General features: G+C 48.0%; 1 protein-coding gene across 1 annotated transcript in view; it reads right to left on the minus strand.

Moving 5' to 3' along the window:
- Nucleotides 1–20,197, minus strand: part of GRINA (glutamate ionotropic receptor NMDA type subunit associated protein 1) — a 225,988-nt gene that overhangs the window by 133,178 nt on the left and 72,613 nt on the right. The gene's annotated exons all lie outside the window — the stretch shown is intronic.

Genomic DNA, 20,197 nt, shown 5'->3' on the forward strand with positions numbered 1-20,197 from the left:
GTAAAAGAATGACTAATCAGTGCTCGGTGGGTTTCATAAACCTTTTGGCCATTCTGCACTGCACCTGCTGCACCATTGAAATCATGACCTAAGTTCCTGCAGGAACAAATGAGGAAATTGTTTATATCCAGGAACATATGTGTTCTGAAAAAGGTACAGTTGCAGACAGAATGTATAATTATTGTGTAGCTAAACAAACACAAAAGCTTTAATAAAAAGAGCATTTAAACTTACCCAACTCTGCAAAAGAGTTGCCACAGATGGCATAAGCTTATGCTTTACACATCAAAGTGAAAACCAAGCATTGTTAAATTGTGTTACAATTGGCTGGCTCTTTAATGTGAAAAGGTCTTATCCTGTGGTTGACAGTAAATGGTATATAAATAGTGTAAATTGCCCAAGAATACCATATGGTAGGCTGACGCCGAGACTGAAATGTGCTTTTGTACTTTGTTCCTAAAAAGGCAGTTTCACAAATTAAATGGAAATGTTGCTAAAAAAAAATGCAACTGTTTTGTGCAGATGAAGAACGAGATACCTTTTGAGATGGCTATTTCTAAAATAAAGGTTTTTAAAAAGTGCACAAGCAAGCTCTATGGAACAAGTACGCTGCATTCCTCTTTCCTATAAATGCTCACACTTTGAAGTCAGCAGAAAGCAAAATACCAGGCACCCACGAGAACACAGCTTGACATTGGATGTCAGTCTTTGAATGCCCAGCAAATGTAACAAGATAAGAACAAGATTTAAAGGCCAGTTTATTACAGAAAACAAGTTTGTGGGAGAATGCTGTGTGAAAAAAAGCAAGTGCTGACCAAACAGAAAAATGATCTCCTTCTTTGGAGGGACAAATAGAGAAAATTTCAGAATTTGTCTGGTATTATTTATTTTATACCCTTCTACTTTTTATTTTTAAACTTTTAGAAATTAATTTGTCCGAAAAAGACATACCATATATATTTGACATACACTTATTCAGAAACACATATACAAAAACACATTAGATATAAACAACAGAACATCAATCTGAACATTTCATATATACATTTGCACAAATGTTTGTGCATCACCATAAATATTCATTATTTACACTATCTTCCTTGAAGAAGAAATGGGTTAGCACTCAAATAAAGAAGAAATCAAATGGAGAGAGAGGTAAGTGTTCAAAACAATACAAGAAATGACTGGAGGACTAAATCTGAATCTAAGTCAAACAAGGAACAGCTCATTGCTAGCTGTTGTTAGATGCTTGTCTCCATTGTGCCGACGCGTTTCGAACTTGCTTATTACTTTGCGTGTTCTCGTCAGGGCTTTATGACTTTTTCCTGCAGAGGGTGTGCAAAATATGAATAAAAAGGAAGAATTATGTCAATTCCTTTTGTGGTGTTATATGGCCTCATTCAATAGTTCTAATGTTGCGTTTAGTTAGTAGACTTGGTGAATGCATACCTTACAATAATCGTCACCGGTGGGTGGGGTTCAAAGAATTATCTGCGGAGGTCCCCGTCACAGTATCTAGAGGAGGGGAGGACCAATAAAATGGGTTCAATTCACTGTCCCAATGACAAGCCTGATGCCCGATGCCAAAAAACACACCATCCTCACACCTACCTTGTTTGAGTGTTATTTTGTTCCTTCGAATTCAGGTATAGTATTCACCCTTTGTTCCTAGACGTCCTGTGGGTCCCGTGTGCCTGCCCAGGGAGAGAATGTGGGGTAACTATATTTTATAGTTGTAGGTCATGTCTATTCCTATAGCCCGCAAAGTTTAGAAAAAGTACCTGTGCTTCGTGCTTGGTAGCGTAATTGTCAGCTTGGGCGGAGACCGCTTGTTGTTTATTTACGCGGTCCGCTTAGGTGGCGTTAGTTCTCGCGGTTTAGAGCGGAGATCCGCTGGATGTTTACAAGGCGCGGTCCGTTTCTAGGGGAAGAATACGCGTTGCATTACAAACTGCTTGTTAGTGGCGCTACGGTTATGTTAGCAGTTCGAAAAGCGGGATCTGGACCTACCCGGTGCCTCTGGTTAATTTGCAGGCATTACTTGCCGTGGCTTCCCATCAGTACGCCATGTTTAGTGGGGGCGTGACTATTTGAAAGTATCACCTGCTTCTTGGGATTCTGGGATTTGTAGTCCATGTCTGATATCTTGAATAGGGGTGAATATACCTTTTAATTTTTCTATTTTCGGAACTTCTACAGTCGAGAGATTTCCGACATGGAGTTTAACCCAGTTTGCAAGCTGTTAAAGCGCAATATCAAATAAGCCTCTTTTCTGAGTAAGACATCATCCACATCCTGGACTCTTTTCATGTGCCCTATTGTATACAGGACAACACAGACCACGTATCAAAAATAAAGTTGCGTCTGCACCGATGGTCCAACATTTTATTGAACAGGGTCATTCAGAGATGGACTTCAAATGGACAGTCCTGTATACAATACAAAATGCTGTTTGGAGTGTACATCTACGCAGTAGTGTTTGGTAAATGTATGTATGGTGGTCCATGTGGCTGCTCTACATATATCCTCTAGAGGAATGTTACCCAGGAAAGCCATGGAAGCCCCTAACTTGCGCGTGGAATGCGCTCTAGGGGGAACTGTTAACGTGCGCTTAGCCTTTTGATAACGAACTGGATACACTTAACAATCCACCTGGCTATACCTGACTTGGAGATGGGGTTGCCTTTATGTTGTGGAGAGAAGGCAACGAACAGCTGTGTAGTTTTTCGAAAGTTTTTTGTCCTGTCAATGTAATACAGGAGAGCCCTTTTGACATCCTAGGTGTGCAGTGCTCTGTCTGCCACTGAGTCAGGGTTAGGAAAGAAAACCAGCAGTTCTATGTTTTGGTTAAGGTGGAACTGCGAAATCACCTTTGGCATGAATTTAGGGTTGGTGCGAAGCACCACCCTATTTGCATGAATTTGCAGGTAGGGTTCCTGAATAGTGAGGGCTTGCAGCTCACTGACCCTCCGCAGCGATGTAATAGCTATTAGGAAGGCCACCTTCCAGGTAAGAAACTGTATTTCACAGGAATGGAGTGGCTCAAAGGGTGGCCCCATGAGTCTGGTGAGAACGATGTTTAGGTTCCAGACTGGTGAAGGGGGATGTCTGGAAGGGATTACTCTCTTAAGTCTTTCCAAAAAGGCTTTAATAGCAGGCACCCTAAAGACGGAAAGGTGCTGCCTGTTTTGAAGGTAAGCGGCTATGGCCGCCAAATGGATCCTGATTGAACTGTATGCCAGGTTGCACTGGTATAGATGCAATAAGTAACATATGATGTTTTGCGTAGACGCGTCCAACGGATTAATGTCATTGTTGGAGCAGTAAATAACAAACCGCTTCCATTTGGCTCCATAGCAGGCCCTGGTAGTTGGTCGTCTTGCCTCCTTGATGATGTTCATGCACTCAGGAGGCAAGTTCAGGTATCCAAACTCTATGACCTCAGGAGCCAAATCGCAAGGTTTAACTGTTGGGGATCTGGGTGCTGAATGTCGCCATGGCTCTGAGTGAGGAGGCTGGGAGTGAGGCGCAGCCGCTGGTGAGGCACCACCGACAGTTCCAGGAACGTGGTGTACCAAGCTTGCCGTGCCCACGTTGGAGCAATTAGGATGAGTGTCATGGAGTGCTGTCGCAGTTTGAGCGCCACCAGAGTTATGAGGGGGGCTGGCGGAAAAGCGTATGCAAATCTGCCTGACCAGTTCATCCATATCGCATTGCCCTGAGACTGCGGGTGTGGGAACCTGGCGGCGAAGTTTGGGCCTTTTACGTTCTCGATGTCTGGATGACCCCACCGTTGGAAGTATGGATGGAGTACTGACGGGTGGATCTCCCACTTGTGCATCTGATGACTCTGCCTGCTGAGCAGGTCCGCCATCTGGTTGTCGACACCCGGGAGATGCTCCGCCATGAGGAAGATGTTCCTCTGAATGGCCCACTTCCACATGCTCTGGGCCAGGTGAGACAGCTGCGGGGAGTGCGGGGAGTGCGTGCCTCCCTGCTTCTGGATGTAATACATGGCGGTCACGAGGTGCAACCTGAATGCCTTCAGTGCCATGAAGATTGCCATCAGCTCCAACACATTGATATGCATTTTCTGCTGTTGTGTTGTCCATAGTCCCTGCACCGTGTAGTGGAGGACATGCGCTCCCCAACCCTTTAGAGATGCGTCCGTCGTTAGCACTAGTTGTGGGACAGGCTCCTGGAACGGTCGTCCCATGCAAAGGTTTTGTGGATTCCAACAATGCAGAGAGTTGTAAGCACGACCGGTCACCAACACTAGGTCTTTTAGATGGCCATGAGCCTGGTTCCACTGTCGGGCTAAGCATTCTTGAAAGGGACGCATGTGCAGTCTCGCGTGCGGGACTATGAATATGCAGGATGCCATCATACCGATCAGTTGCATGAACACCTGCGCTGGGAGGGATCGTTGAGGATGGAACCTCCGAATGAGCACTTGCATGCTGTTGACCCTGGCAGGGTTTGGCTGTGCTGTGGCCGACTGGGTGTTTAGTGTCGCCCCTAGGTACTGTTGCACATGGGCTGGCTGCAGGTGAGACTTCGCGTAGTTGAGTGAGAACCCCAGACTGTGAAGGAGGTGAATGGTCCGCGACATATCGCGGCCGCACTGCTTGGCTGACCTGGCCTGAACGAGCCAGTCGTCCAGGTAGGGATACACGTGAACACCTTGCCTGCGAAGGTGCGCTGCCACAGTCGCTAAGCACTTGGTGAAGACCCTGGGAGCAGTAGTGACCCCGAATGGCAGAACCGTGAACTGGTAATGCTGATTGTTGATAGTGAACCTGAGATACTTTTTGTGACTTGGGTGAATGGGAATGTGGAAATATGCATCCTTGAGGTCCAGGGTGGCTAGGAAGTCGCCCTGACGGAGCAGCGGCAGGACCTGTTGTAAGGTTAGCATGTGAAAGTGTTCTGAAAGGATGTATTGGTTGAGGGGTCTGAGGTCTAAAATGGGCCGCAGGGACCCGTCCTTTTTTGGAATTAAGTAGTACAGAGAGTAAACCCCTGTACCCCGTTCTTCTACAGGCATGAGTTCTATGGCTCCTTTTTGCAGCATGGAGATTACTTCTTGCTGCAATAAGTGTGTGTGCTCTGCGGACATAGGACGGTTTCTTGGGGGTATGTTGGGGGGGGGTGGAGGTCAGTTCTAGACAATAGCCGTACCGGATAAGTTGTCTCACCCTCCGGTCTGTTGTAATGTCTTCCCAGAGTGGCAGGAACTGCTGGAGTCTCCCCCCGACAGGTGTTAGATGGTCGGGGGGACAGTGACAAGAAGTCACTGTTTGTTGGGAGCGGAGGACCTGGCGTTGTTATTGCCGCGGCCTCACCCTTTGGCGCTGTTCCCACGGAATCCACCCCTGGTGTTTCTAGTGGAGGTAGATTGCGTGTTGCCTTTGGCGTACTGGGAATGCTGTAGAGCCTGTCCTCTAGTTGCTCCCCTGTTACCGGAGCGACGAAAGGAACTGCCCCGAAACTGCTGGGACTGCAGAACCCCCATGGATTTCGCCGTCTCAGTGTATTTTTTCATTTTCTCAAGTGTTGTGTCAACTTCCGGTTCAAACCTGAAGTCCGGGTTAACCGGCTGACTGAGAAGAGTAGTTTGGATTTCGGATTTAAACCCTGAGATGCGCAGCCATGCATGGCGTCGCAGCATTACGCTAGTATTTATTGCCCTTGCTGCTGTGTCTGCTGCGTCCAGTGCGCATTTGATTGACGCATTGGAGACCAATTTCCCCTCTTGTATAACCATTTCTGCAGCTTCTTTGTACATATCAGGCATGTGCTGTATTAACTGTTCTAGGGTGTCGTAGTGCGCCCTGTCGTATCTAGCCAACAGGGCCTGTGTATTGGCTATTCTCCAAATGTTAGCGGCCTGCGCTGCCACACGCTTTCCAGACGCTTCAAAGATCTTTGACTCTTTGTCCGGGGGGGGAGCGTCACCACTGGATTGAGAGTTAGCCCTTTTGCACGCATTAGCCACCACGAGGGAGTCCAAGGGAAGCTGGCCTTTGATATAGGTGGTGTCCACTGGGGCAGACCTGTATTTCTTGTCGATCCGGGGGTTGATAACCCTGGCTTTGGTTGGCTCCTTGAAAATGTCTGTTGCATGCTTGAGGACCCCTTTAAGCATGGGTAGAGTCTTAGTGGAGCGTTCAGATTTGGAGAAGGTGTCGAATAAGAAGTCCTCATCCACTGGCTTGGCATAAATGTCGACGTCATGGTTAAGGGCTGCCCTCTTTATCAAGGCATTAAATGCTGCGGTGTCCTCAGTTGGAGAGGGTTTGACATTGTAGGACTGAGAGTCCGGAGTGGTATGGGGGTCATCAGGGTCATCGCCTTGATCCCCTGCCCCTGACCATTGATGCGAGACATCCTGATCAGCGTCTGTGTTGTAAGAGAAGGCTATTTGGCCATAGTCTACATTCAAATCCTCCTCACTCTGTACTGGAGATTGAGGTATTTGTTGCGAATAGTCCTGAAGGGGCTCAAAAAGAACCGGAGAGGTAGAAGAGACAATCTTCTTTTTGAGTGGAATCTTGTAACCTTCCAATGGATGTTCAGGCGCGATCTACCGCTTGTGGACGGTAAGCCTGCCCGACTCTGAGTCGATAAACAATTTTGCCTGGTTGTCATAAGAAGGCTCGTGATAGACGACCTGTTCGTGTGAGGACTTGGAGGCCGCCTTCGACGTCTTGGAGACTTCGGCGGTGTCACGGCGTTCGAGATGTTTTGGGCGGGCCGTGGGCAAAAGTCCAAACTTTATTGGCGCTGAGCCCGTAGATTTCGAACTTGAAGCGGCCGTTTCGCGTTTCTTCGACGCCTGTGTAGGCCGCTCGCTAGACCGCGTTGAATCGAGCTCCCGGCGCGGTGCGCCTCCATCCTTGGGCGTCGACAACACTTTCGGGGAGTCCTTGGTTGTGGGTTCAACCCGTTTCCCAAGCCCAGCCTTGAGTCCTGAGAGGAGTGGCTCAAGACTTTTCTTCAACTGAAGGCCTTTGTCCTTCTCGCCATGTTTGGTCGTTGACGTCGGCGCCGACGCAGAGCCCTTCGAGGTGACGTGCTTACTGGTTGAGGCCTGCTTCGACGTCCCAGTCTTGGAGCCGACGGGCATCTTCGACGCCAAAGGATCGTCAACAGTCTTAGTGGGAGCGGGCGTTGACGTCGAACCGACCACCATCTGGAGTAGTTTCGGTTTCGATTTAGGCTCCGACTGTTTCGGTTTCGATTTCGGAGAATCGACCGATGGCTCCTTTGAAAGTGTCTTAGCCTGGCTTTGGCGCGTGGCTATAGACCGTGTGGAAGGATCTTGGCTAAGGCCTTTCGGCGATGCCTCGACCGGAGCCGGAGGGGGCGGAACATTAATGATAGGCCCCGTAACTGCGGGCGGACTCGGCTCACCGCCGGAGTTGTCGCCAACGGCCGCTAGGGCCTCATCGTCGTCCCCTACATCGACGACGTCTTGGTTGTGGACGTAGTCTTCGTCCTGCTCGTCCACCTCGAAATTGGAGTCCTGCTCTGACGCCGGTTCCAACAGTTCTTCGGGAACGTCCTCTTCTTCATTTTGGAAGAGTACCTCGTCTCCGGCATCGAAGATGTTCGCAGGTGCTGGTGCCGACTGTGTCCCTCACCACCCCTTGTTGTAAATATTTTTGTCCACCCTAAGCGTGGAAGGGTATTCTCAGATGTGAGACCCTTGCTCATTGCACCATCAGGATTCAAGCAAACCGGGCCGAAGACGGCTGTAATGCCAGAAACCGGTCCCCGGGAGCTTGTTTCCTTCCCAGTGTAAGAATTGGCTTTTGTAGTTTGGTTTGCCCTGTTCCCATCATGCACTGGGACAGGAACAGACTAATTTGCATACAGCCAGGTTCTGAAACTGGGATGGTGCAGTGAGCTAAAAAACGGTGTTGGATCTAGCCCTGATCTCTTGACAGGGTGAGAGCTTTCTGCTTAATTCAGAGACTCTGTCCCTCACCACCCCTTGTTGTAAATATTTTTGTCCACCCTAAGCGTGGAAGGGTATTCTCAGATGTGAGACCCTTGCTCATTGCACCATCAGGATTCAAGCAAACCGGGCCGAAGACGGCTGTAATGCCAGAAACCGGTCCCCGGGAGCTTGTTTCCTTCCCAGTGTAAGAATTGGCTTTTGTAGTTTGGTTTGCCCTGTTCCCATCATGCACTGGGACAGGAACAGACTAATTTGCATACAGCCAGGTTCTGAAACTGGGATGGTGCAGTGAGCTAAAAAACGGTGTTGGATCTAGCCCTGATCTCTTGACAGGGTGAGAGCTTTCTGCTTAATTCAGAGACTCTGTCCCTCACCACCCCTTGTTGTAAATATGACTGTTGGGCCGACTGCCTCGCTGCGCGTCGAAGTTTAATAGTTTTCTTTGAACGGAACTTCGAGCAGGCGAAACATTTTGATTCGTCGTGGTCGGGGGACAAACATGTATTGCACATCCAAATTAGAGTATTTGGAATTACAAACTGGGCACCGCTTAAACGCGGTCCGTTCCATCGTCGATGTAGTCTGGGCCTGTGATGTCGTCAAAAATCACTTCTTTCGAAGAACTCGAAAGTGACAGGCACCGAACGATACAATACCGACGCTGTGAAGGCCTTTTGGCCTTAGGAATAGAAAGAGTACAAGTTATGGAACTGGAGTCGAGATTAGACATCCGAACCCAATGGCGGGAAAAAACAATCTGAGGATGGAGAGGATGCCGAGGATGCCCATGCGCACTGTAGTCCAGGGAAGGAGCCACCTATCTCATGATACTTTGAAGACTCTATAGACAACAATGTGCAATCATCCGGACCCAACACTAGGCGGCGATCTATGCACAGATATGAATTCAGCAGCCCTCATGCCTCGAACATATAGTTACCCCACATTCTCTCCCTGGACAGGCACACGGGACCCACGGGACGTCTAGGAACAAAGGGTGAATACAATCCCTGAATTCGAAGGAACAAAATAACACTCGAACAAGGTAGGAGTGAGGATGGTGTGTTTTTTGGCATCGGGCATCAGGCTTGTCATTGGGACAGTGAATTGAACCCATTTTATTGGTCCTCCCCTCCTCTAGATACTGCGACGGGGACCTCCGCAGATAATTCTTTGAACCCCACCCACCGGTGACGATTATTGTAAGGTATGCGTTCGCCAAGTCTACAAACTAAACGCAAAATTAGAACTATTGAATGAGGCCATATAACACCATAAAAGGAATTGACATAATTCTTCCTTTTTATTCATATTTTGCACACCCTCTGCAGGAAAAAGTCATAAAGCCCTGACGAGAACACGCAAAGTAATAAGCGAGTTCGAAACGCGTCGGCACAATGGAGACAAGCATCTAACAACAGCTAGCAATGAGCTGTTCCTTGTTTGACTGAGATTCAGATTTAGTCCTCCAGTCATTTCTTGTATTGTTTTGAACACTTACCTCTCTCCCCATTTGATTTCTTCTTTATTTGAGTGCTAACACATTTCTTCTTCAAGGAAGATAGTGTAAATAATGAATATTTATGGTGATGCACAAACATTTGTGCAAATGTATATATGAAATGTTCAGATTGATGTTCTGTTGTTTATATCTAATGTGTTTTTGTATATGTGTTTCTGAATAAGTGTATGTCAAATGTATATGGTATGTCTTTTTCCGACAAATGAATTTCTAAAAGTTTAAAAATAAAAAGTAAAAGGGTATAAAATAAATAATACCAGACAAATTCTGAAATTTTCTCTATTTGTCCCTCCAAAGAAGGAGATAATTTTTCTGTTTGGTCAGCACTTGCTTTTTTCAAAATATTATATATGGTCCAGCTGACCTTACGTCCCAGGACCTATCTCTCTGTTTTACAAAGTATACACAGCTTTAGCATGCGGAGGTATGAACTCAAGCTGCACAACCTAGAGCAAATAAAGTCAGCAAATCGAAAGCCAGAGAACGGGAGTAACAAACTATAAAGCCAATAGCAAGCTACAGGAGGAATGCATTCCCATGTCAACTTTCTGAAAGTCCCCAAGATTTTTTTCATATACCTGGGTAGCGACCGAATAAAAATGGCATGTCTGTATAAAGTGTTTAGCCTGAAATCTTGCACATTTAGTTAAATATATAAATACAATAACAAAAAATAATGATTAAAAAAATAATTCAAATAAGGGCACACATACCACTGTCACTGTCAACAAACATTTGGATAAGAAAAAGCATTGTCCTCGTTTGCTAGAGCAGCAAAGAACAGGACGCTTGCTGCTCTGCCGAGATAGCTAGGCTTCACAGTTTGAATGTTATGAATGTCCACTGCATTGATAGAACACCAGGACTGCAGTGCTCATCTGTTCATATGCATAATGTTTACCTTTTTCATCCATGTTGATTGATTCACTTGCCTTTTTAGGTCTCGCCTGTCGATGCGCATGCGCATCGAGCTTGCAAGACTATGGGGGCTTATCCACTCTTTACCCAACTTGCAAGGAATCGTGGCGATTCCTTGCAGTGCACGAGAAATTTAAGCTCAATGCGCATGCGCATTGAGCTTAAAGCGCGTGCACATCAGTTCCCTCAGCCGCACTCCAGGCCCCCGCTCCGCCCCCTCCCCTGCCCGCCGTGTCGCATTTCTCCTCCCCCCTCCCCTTATCTGCCTTCCCTCCGTCTGTTCCCTCTCCCCGCTCCGCCCCCTCCCCTGCCTGCCGTGTCGCATTTCTCCTCCCCCCTCCCCTTCTCTCTCTTCCCTCCGTCTTGTTCCGTCTGTTCCCTCTCCCCGCTCCGCCCCCTCCCCTGCCCGCCGTGTCGCATTTCTCCTCCCCTTCTCTCTCTTCCCTCCGTCTTGTTTGCTTTGCGTCCGAGTCGGCGTGCGCAGGGGCTATCCGTGTAATGCTTGCTCTTTCTGTTGCCGGCTTCGTCCCATGATGTAATTTCACATATCGATAAGACGTCTTCGCTCATTCCTCCACCCACCTCGTGCTGTTTGAGTGATGAAGAATATTCCAGTCACTGGCTGTTTTACTGTTTTTTTTTCCCCCGTCTTGTTTGTTTCCTTTCCCACCCCCACCTCCTACTCTTACCTCCCAAACCTTTACGGTGGAAATAAAGTGGGCTTGTTTATCAGCGTATTTTTCATGTTTTATGTTTCGTTTCAGGAGCCCTGTCCTTCTGCCACTTTGAAAATGTAAACATCCTTAGTGATACATTTTCTGGAAACGGTTGTTGATCATGCCCCAGCGAACGGTAACTTGCGCTACTCGCCTTTCAGTTCCCCCAGCAGCATTTGTGACTAGTAATAGCGGAAGAAAGCGACCGTGTTTTATCCAAGGAATGTTGAGTATTCCTGCCACACACTTGTGCTGTTTTAGAACTGTACATCTCAAAGAAGCGAGGAAAATATTAAACAGATGACGTTTCATGGTTTCGTGTTTTTGTATTGTTATAACTAGAAAAGCGACTTGGGATACATTTAGATAAAGAAACGATTCACTATTTTGTTTTCTTTATACACGGTTTTGTGGTGTTTTGTTTAGTCTTTTTATGTAGTCCTCTTTAGTGGGATTCAAGCAACTGTGCGATTGGGCAGAGTTTTTAGTGGCGTAGTTAGATCAGAATCTTGCTAAAATGGCAAAAGTGTTTCCAAATCTTGATTGTTTTGTTGGGGGGTTTTTGTGTTGCGAAGGACGGGATTGCAAAATCTTCAGAAAACTTTACCTGGATTTTGACCGCGCCCTCATCAGTTGTCCGCACTTCATTCTCCATGAAATAACATGCCTCGGTTTAACGACTAAAATCCGTGCGTGCCTTATCCAGAGTGTGAGCTACAAAAACATGACATCCACCGCATCCACCACCACCACCACCACACCCACGAGCACTACATCCACCACCACATCCACTACTCACCCTCACTCACCCTCAACCCCTCACACTCACCCTCACTCACCCTCACTCACCCTCACCCTCAACCTCACTCACCCTCACCCTCACTCACCCTCACCCTCAACCTCACTCACCCTCACCCTCACTCACCCTCACCATCACTCACCCTCAACCCCTCACCCTCACTCACCCTCAACCCCTCACCCTCACTCTCCCTCAACCCCTCACCCTCAACCCCTCACCCTCAACCCCTCACTCACCCTCACTCTCACTCATCCTCACTCACCCTCAACCCCTCACCCTCACTCACCCTCAACCCCTCACCCTCACTCACCCTCAACCCCTCACCCTCACTCACCCACCCTCAACCCCTCACCCTCACCCTCACTCACCATCACCCTCACTCACCCTCACCCTCACCCTCAACACCTCACCCTCACCCTCACCACCCTCAACCCCTCACCCTCACCCTCACTCACCCTCACTCACCCTCACTCACCGTCACTCTCACTCATCCTCACTCACCCTCAACCCCTCACCCTCACTCACCCTCAACCCCTCACTCACCCTCAACCCCTCACCCTCAACCCCTCACTCACCCTCACTCACCCTCACTCTCACTCATCCTCACTCACCCTCAACCCCTCACCCTCAACCCCTCACCCTAACTCACCCTCACTCACCCTCAACCCCTCACTCACCCTCACCCTCACTCACCCTCAACCCCTCACCCTCACTCACCCTCACCCTCACTCTCACTCAACCCCTCACCCTCACCCACACCCACCCTCACCCTCACTCACCCTCAACCCCTCACAGTGCAATAGGTCTCAGAGCATTTCAGTTAGAGCTTTTAGAAATGTTTATGGCTTTTTTTATTTGTAATTCTTTAGCATTGGCTACAGGAAACAAAAATGCTAAGATTTACAAAAAAAAAATCATAAACAATTCTAAAAGCACTAACTCTAATGATGCGAGACCTATTGCATTTCCAATGCTTGTTTTTTGCTGCTAGAGTTACAGTAAAGGAGACTTTAATCATACTTGACAGGCCTCAAAATAACAGAATTTTTTTACCAGACCTGCAGGTCTAGTGACTTAAATAATCCACTAGGTCCAACTGTAATGCGCTTGACCAACAAACTTCCTAGGCAAATATTGTATTTCAACGAGTCACCCTTTTCTTCATTACCACATAAAAGAGCATCTTCAAATATGTCAGTTCAGCATGCCTGCTTTATGAAAAAAACCTATTTTGTTTGATTTAATAGATTAAACATTTGTACCATGTACACAAAAAATGTAGCCTACATATAGGAAACTCATGACGCCTGACTTGCCTCTTAGGCCACTAATGGCATTGTCATTGGAGCGGCAGCAGGAACGTTTTGCAGTTTATTTTTTAAAAACTCACTTTTAATAAATATATTCCTAAATCATGATCTGGTAACGCCTGTCATTTAATGAGAGAACACTGTCCATCGAAATGGCCACAAACTTTCACACTCACGTGCAACTTTAATGATAAAACTATATAGCCTACAACCGATAATGTGAGAAATTTAGGGTTCAGCAAATATTTTATCATGTGCACATCACCAAGTAAAGTATTCTAATTTTTTTTGCTCCTATCAAATCTCAGTTTCCTTCTCACTTCAGAATTATCAGTCAATAGGCTTTATTTCGATAAAAACATATCTTAACCCCTTCACTGCGGCGGCTATTCCGCCGCAGTGCTAAGGGGGAGGGCGGCCGAGCGGCGGGCGCATGCTGGTGACGGAACCGCTCCGTCACCCAGCGTCGGTTGCGCTGTGCTTATGACGGAGCGGTTCCGTCACGTCCCCGCCCGCTCAATAGAACGCTCAGCGCAGGCGCAGAATCCGCGCAGGCGTGCCGAGCGGGCCGTGACGGAACCACTCCGTCATCAGCACAGCGCGACCGCGTGGTTCCGTCACCAGCAGGGGAGGGGTTTAAAAGCATCACATAACACAGATAAAAATACATACACATGATTTAAAAAAGATACACAGCAACAAAAAATTAAGGAGGTACAACATAGTGGCCATAATTAAACAGTTTCATATAGCCTTATGATTCCAACTACTTTAAACGATTTCATTAAATCTTTTAAACCTATTTAGCCATGTCCAGCTTAAAAACTTAGCCCTACCACACACACAAACAAGGGCCGGGTATCAGACTTCAGGATACGCATAGCGACTATGTGGTGTCTAGTCCCTAGTTCCTTGCACAGAGGTTTTAACCACCTCTCTCGCGGAAATTTGTAGGCAGGGCATTCAAAGAGAAGATGTACAGACTCAACCCTAAATTCACAGAATGGGCAAAAAGGTGATGTTTGGTCCGGAATATTCCAACGGGCAGTTATTTCACCTACAGGAAGCATGCCTATTCTGAATTTAAAATACAGGGCCCCATCTCTAGATTTTGAGATTAGGTCAAGATATGGTTCACGGGAGGGCATGTCCTTAATCATAAGGAACTCACTGGTTGTTCTACAGAGTTTGGGGTCAGAACTACTCCTCTCCTCCACCCAGTTCCAGTAAATCTTCTTGAGGACAGACTTAGGGGGGGCTGATCTAGATAGCCAAGCCTCCCTAAGCCCCAACTCCCCAAGCAGGGATTTGACGTCCCTGAGCCACCTGATTTTTGACCACCCGGGCAAAGACAATACCTCTTTTAGGCCTTCCGCATAGCTGGCGAGTTCTGGCACCCTCCACAAGCAGGCCCAAAGTAATAGGGGGCGCAGCATTGCCTGAAATCTTAATAGTGCGGCATCCCATATCTTAATGCAGGGGGAGAGTTGGAGTACTCTGGGGGAGGGCCATTAGATCCTTCAGAAATGTATTTTCTGAACAGGATAGCAGGTCAATATTATGGGTTCCCCAGAGCTCAGCCCCATGAGTGCTGCACTGACACATCTCGCCTTATAGATGTCTAGCATAGGGGCAATGGGTTTAAGGGAGGACGTCCGCTGTTCTTTAAGTAAGGCCCCCACCACCCTTTTGTGACCTAGACGTATCTTATTGAGGTGGGAGTTCCACCGCTTAGAGTCGGATAGGCGCATGCCTAGTTAATCAAACTCCTTAACCCTTTCCAGGGGAACCAAGTTTAGCGTGGGAGCCCGCCCAAGCTTTTTGGGTGGGTTCAGTACCAAATACTTTGTCTTTTCAGTGTTGATCGTTAAACCCCTACTATCACAAAATGATTGGAAACTATCCAGAAGTCTCTGTAGGCCCATGGGGGATTTTGAGATTAGAAGGGTATCATCGGCGAACAAGAGGGTTGGTATTCTCCTGCCCGCCAGGGATGGTGAATCAGATGGAATCTCTAGAAGATGCTCCACCACTCCTTTCACATACAATGAGAACAGAGTAGGGGCAAGTACACAACCCTGGCGGACTCCCATGTTCACTGAGATTCTGGCGGTCTTCTGGCCCTGCCTCCCCCATCTCACCTGTGCGAAGTTTCCAGAATGGAGCTTCACCAATAGGGACACTAAATAGGGCGGCATCCCCAAAACAGACAGAACCTTCCACAATTGATCCCGGGGCACCAAATCGAAAGCAGTCTTTAAGTCAATAAAGACAAGATAAAGACTGCCTTTCCCAAGTACAACTACCTTCCAATAAAGGAGCAGCAGTCTAAAAGACTGCTCAATAAGTCCTGTACCAGACCTGAACCCTGCTTGGTAATCAGAGAGGATTTTGTGATCATCAACCCAGTGTAGTATCCTACCCAAGACCACTTTGCCTGAGACCTTCTGCGTAGAGTCTATCAAGCTTATAGGGCGATAGTTAGCTGGATTGTCCCGACTCCCCTTTTTAAAAACTGGAACAACCTCAGCTCCCATCCATGATTCAGGGATTGCCGCCCCTAAAAAAGTAGCGTTAAGCAGGGATGAGATGAGCCTCCCCCACTCTTCAAGGTTTAGGCGGAGCAAGTCCCCTGGGATCCCATCAGGGCCTGCTGCTTTATTTGGGACTAGGGACTTAATTACACTTTCCACTTCTTTTGCAGTGAAAGCCAGGTCGTCACTTAACCCAGATGGGACAAAATAAGAGAAATTTGTCTGCCCCTCCTTTAAATCCGAGTTACCAGTATAGAGGAGAGAAAAATGATTAAACCATGCCTCCTCAGTGATGTTGCATGTAATAAGGGTGTCAAGTGGCCTATTCTTAGTTCTTACTGTATCCCAAAAACCCTTGGGATCCCGCCCTGCGCTGGCCTCCTTCAGTTTACACCAGAACTGGTCCTCCCAATCATTCTTGGCTTCAATGACAGCCTGCTTGTAATCCTTCCTAGCAACCCGGATCAATCCCGGTCTCATAAGTTTAACTGCTTCCACCAGTGCTCTTTTCATTTGCCTGCATTTCGTGGAGTACCACCCCAGGGTGCCCTCATGTCTACGGCCGCCACTAGCTGGGGGACCCCGACTACGGCTAAGAATAATTCTCCCAGGACTTTGGTGATATTTCAAAACAGCTGTGATACCTCCGGGGATCCATGGTGGCGGGCGCCAGCCGAATTACAGCGTTTTCCAGGAGCACCCCTATAAGTTCAAACTTCCCCTCGTCCAGGGCGACCTTGCGCCATTTCAGACGCCTCCCACAATTGACAGGACATACTTCCCCAGTTATACGCTGGACAGGTGGTACCTGTAGGCTTTTCGATAGTGACCATAAAGGGGACAGAGACAAAAGGTAGAGGGTTATGATCACTGTCCGTAGTGGGTAACACTTCCATATCCCGCATATAGGCCCAGAGCTTGAAATCTAAGAGGATGTAGTCAATTCTTGACGAGTGGTCAACCCTATTAAACGTGTGTGCACCTGAGGGGTCCGAAGGTGATCTACCATTGACCGCCCTTAGACCAAAGTGCATAGAGATCGAATTTAGCTGGATTGCCCGTTGGGACCATCTCTTTATAGGTGCTATTTCTAGGGAAGGAATACCCCCTTCCTGGCATCCTCATCTGAAGTGCCCAAAATGTTGTCAGCCGCCAGGGGCTCAAATGTGCAGTTAAGGTCACCAGCGACCAGAACATACATGTCCGGGGAACACTGGCTGAGTTAGTCTTCAAGCTCATGTAGAGTTTGAGATGGTAAGCCCCCATTAGGGCCTCTGGCATAGATATTGAATATCTCCAGGGTAAGTCCTCTATTAGGCCCCCTAACTGATAATATCAGTAGGTCAGGAGACTTTGTGTCTTTAAACTTGATGTGACACCCCAGGGAAATGCTAACCCAGATAAGAAGGCCTCCTGAGGGGCGACCCCTACCAGCAGAGGGGGAGATTGCAGGAACAAAGTACGTGGAATAACCAACCTTATAACAAGGCTCCAAGCACCAGGTCTCTTGAAAAATACATATCCCGAAGGATTCAATGAAGGTGTTCCAGTCTTGGAGATCAAGGTTTTTGGTAATGCCTGCTATATTCCAGCTCACGATCTTCACATTACTGTCTGCTAGGACTTGTTCTACTGGTGGCTGCATTGCAGACATATTATACCTCGAGCCGTACTCCTGTATTTTACCCTCCAACTCTACTGATGTACAGTAGTTTCCAAGCGGGGAACAAACGGGTACAGACTTGGGGCTGAGGGTAAGAGGGTTGGCGGGCTCGAGAGGAAAAACAGAGTTTTGTCTCAATCTCTGCTTAGGCCCCCTGCACCTTCCAAATGCAGAGCTTACAGCAGGTAGACACTCAGTAGGAAGAACAGCATCAGGTCAGTAACCCCACCCAGGCCTGATGGGACCAATGCCTAAATTCAACAGGGGCAACCTTGTGGGATACAGATCATGTAGTTGGTACCCACTCTCCCATCCCCCCCCCCCCCCCCCCCCAGTTGGCGGGCTAACATGGTGATGATTAGCTGGGCGGGGGTGGATATAGCTAAGATCGTATGTGCTAATTCCCAACGTACCCTGGCTGACCAGAGGGTTACAAATATACCCAACTACTCCAACATCCCCAAAGTTGACCAGGATACAATTACCCCTCGTGTCCTTAGGCCTGGATCCTATCCAGCTGACCCGTCTCACGTGGAGGACCCTCCCATCCAATGATCTAGGGAGCGGTCTGTTTTCCCTTAGCCAGAACATAGTTTTGTTTCAGTTCATCATACGTTTCCCGTTTGCCCTCCCTCAACTGGGGAACCCCGGTGAGCACTGCTACATAGGGCAAACAATCAGGGGGTAGATTAACGCAGGGGAGATTTTTTGGGACGGGATTGCTGACTCCCCTCTGTGTCGGGGCCAAAACATTTGGTGGAACTGCTGTGGTGCTGTTCTTGCCCCCACTACCCCCCCCGCTACTGGTACGATTTATTTGAGCAAGATAATTTTTTGAAGGGCCTCGAGACCCTTTAATTAAGTTCAAGCTATGGTTCAAGCTAATTGGGGGAGTGGGACAAGTAGGGCCACCCTCCATGACTACTCCCTCCCTCACAGTTGCCCCAGGTACAACCTCAGATGGAATAGGTGCACTCCCCTCCACAAGAGGAGAATCCCCCTGGGCAGGGGAGTCCACCCGGTTGGTTGCATGCCTTACAACCAGTCCTCCCGGTTTTTAGATTGTAGTTTTATAAGAGATTTTAGTGAGAAAAAGTTGTCAAGAGTGGCTTGCTCAAATCTATCCAGCCTCTCAGTCAAAACTTTAATTAATTTCTCGAGGTTTACAATAGAGGGAAATTCAGGTGAGGTACTGGATGAGGGATTCGGTTTTATAATAGCATTCTCCCGCTCTGGAATAGTGTAAGGCAACTGGCCATCAGCGGAAGAAGTCCCTTGGGTCTCTGTCTGAATAGGTCTCGTCCCAGCCCCCAACCCCACAGATTTTGCCCCGACCCTAGACTAATTACCTCTGGGCTTCTTAGGCGGTTTTGGATGATTACCCCTACGGAAACTTGTAGTTCTTTTCCTCTTAGAGGGGGCTACTCTTGTTAATTTAATGGGCACTACAGCAGGTTGAGCACGTGCAATCTCAGGATAGATGGGGGTTTCCAAGGGAGCATGGAGTGCAGATGTCTCATTCAACACTCGGTGTGGCTGGGTGGCCGAGAGCCTACGTAGTTCTAGGGCATTTAATCTATCCAAACTGGCCCTTATGGTGTCAGATCTAATCTGGTCAGCACTAGGAGACGCTGAACCAGAAGACACAACTGTGTGAACCGGGGAGGCTGCTAGCGCCAAAGGCCCAAGGGAGGAACGCTTGTGGCTAAGGGGCTCAAGAGAAAGTCGGCGTTCGGTAATTGCAATCTCTTTCTTAATCACCGAAAAAGCTTGGGTAATAAATTGATCCATTGTGCCACTTATATACCCAAACCCCCCCACATGCTTTTCCCTGAGCGAGTAGTCATTGGCATAGGGAAAACAACACTCGATAGTACAAACACCCCACAGTAGGACTAACAGGTTGTGCTGTGAACAATGGTTAAGACCCAAGTACCTGACAGTGTCCAGTGTCCAATGTCCAATCGTTAGGGGGGGTGGCCAAGCCCTGCCCCCTCCTGCCCCAGACGGCCCGCCCTTTGCCCGGGCTTAGCCCGGCGCGTCCCGCGCGGGACGGGGGACCTGTTGAGTCTTTATGCGCCTCCTAGCGCGGTTCCTGATCACGTCGTCGCGCCCTTAAGGATCCTGGGGGTTGTAGTCTGTAGTTGGACCGCCGGAGCCATGCCTGGCCGGTCGTTTGTTGTGCGGGATGGGCGGAGCCATCCTGGCCTCGGGGAAAGTTCTCAACACACACCGGTAAAATCAGCCTCAAAAGAAACAGCAAACAGGACACCAGGGGACTCTGCCCCTGTCGAGTCTTTATGCGCCTCCTGGCGCGGTTCCTGATCACGTCGTCGCGCCCCTAAGGATCCTGGGGGTTATAGTCTGTAGTTGGTAGTTGGACCGGCAGAGCCAAGACCGGCCGGTCGTTTGTTGTGCGGGATGGGTGGAGCCAAGGACAGCCTCGGGGAAAGTTCTCAACACACACCGGTAAAATCAGCCCCAAAAGAAACAGCAAACAGGACTATCAAAAAAAGCTTTCCTAAGTACTGAAATGTTTTTTTAAATATGTCTACAGATCATTTGCGAGCTATTTACATGTTGTATGCCCAGCACAATTATCCTACAGTTCGCTCTACAGAATCCTCTCGCTTTACAGTCAAAGAAAGAAAAGTAAACAAAATCTCCAAAATAAAATAAGCAGCAATTTGTTAGAAGACATAAGGTGACATTTGACATCTGTCCTAGATGGACAGCAAACGGGACAAGATAAAAACAAGTTTTAAAGGT

Source organism: Lissotriton vulgaris, chromosome 4_1 (genome assembly GCF_964263255.1).
Source record: "Lissotriton vulgaris chromosome 4_1, aLisVul1.2, whole genome shotgun sequence".
NCBI classification, from domain to species: Eukaryota; Metazoa; Chordata; class Amphibia; order Caudata; family Salamandridae; genus Lissotriton; species Lissotriton vulgaris.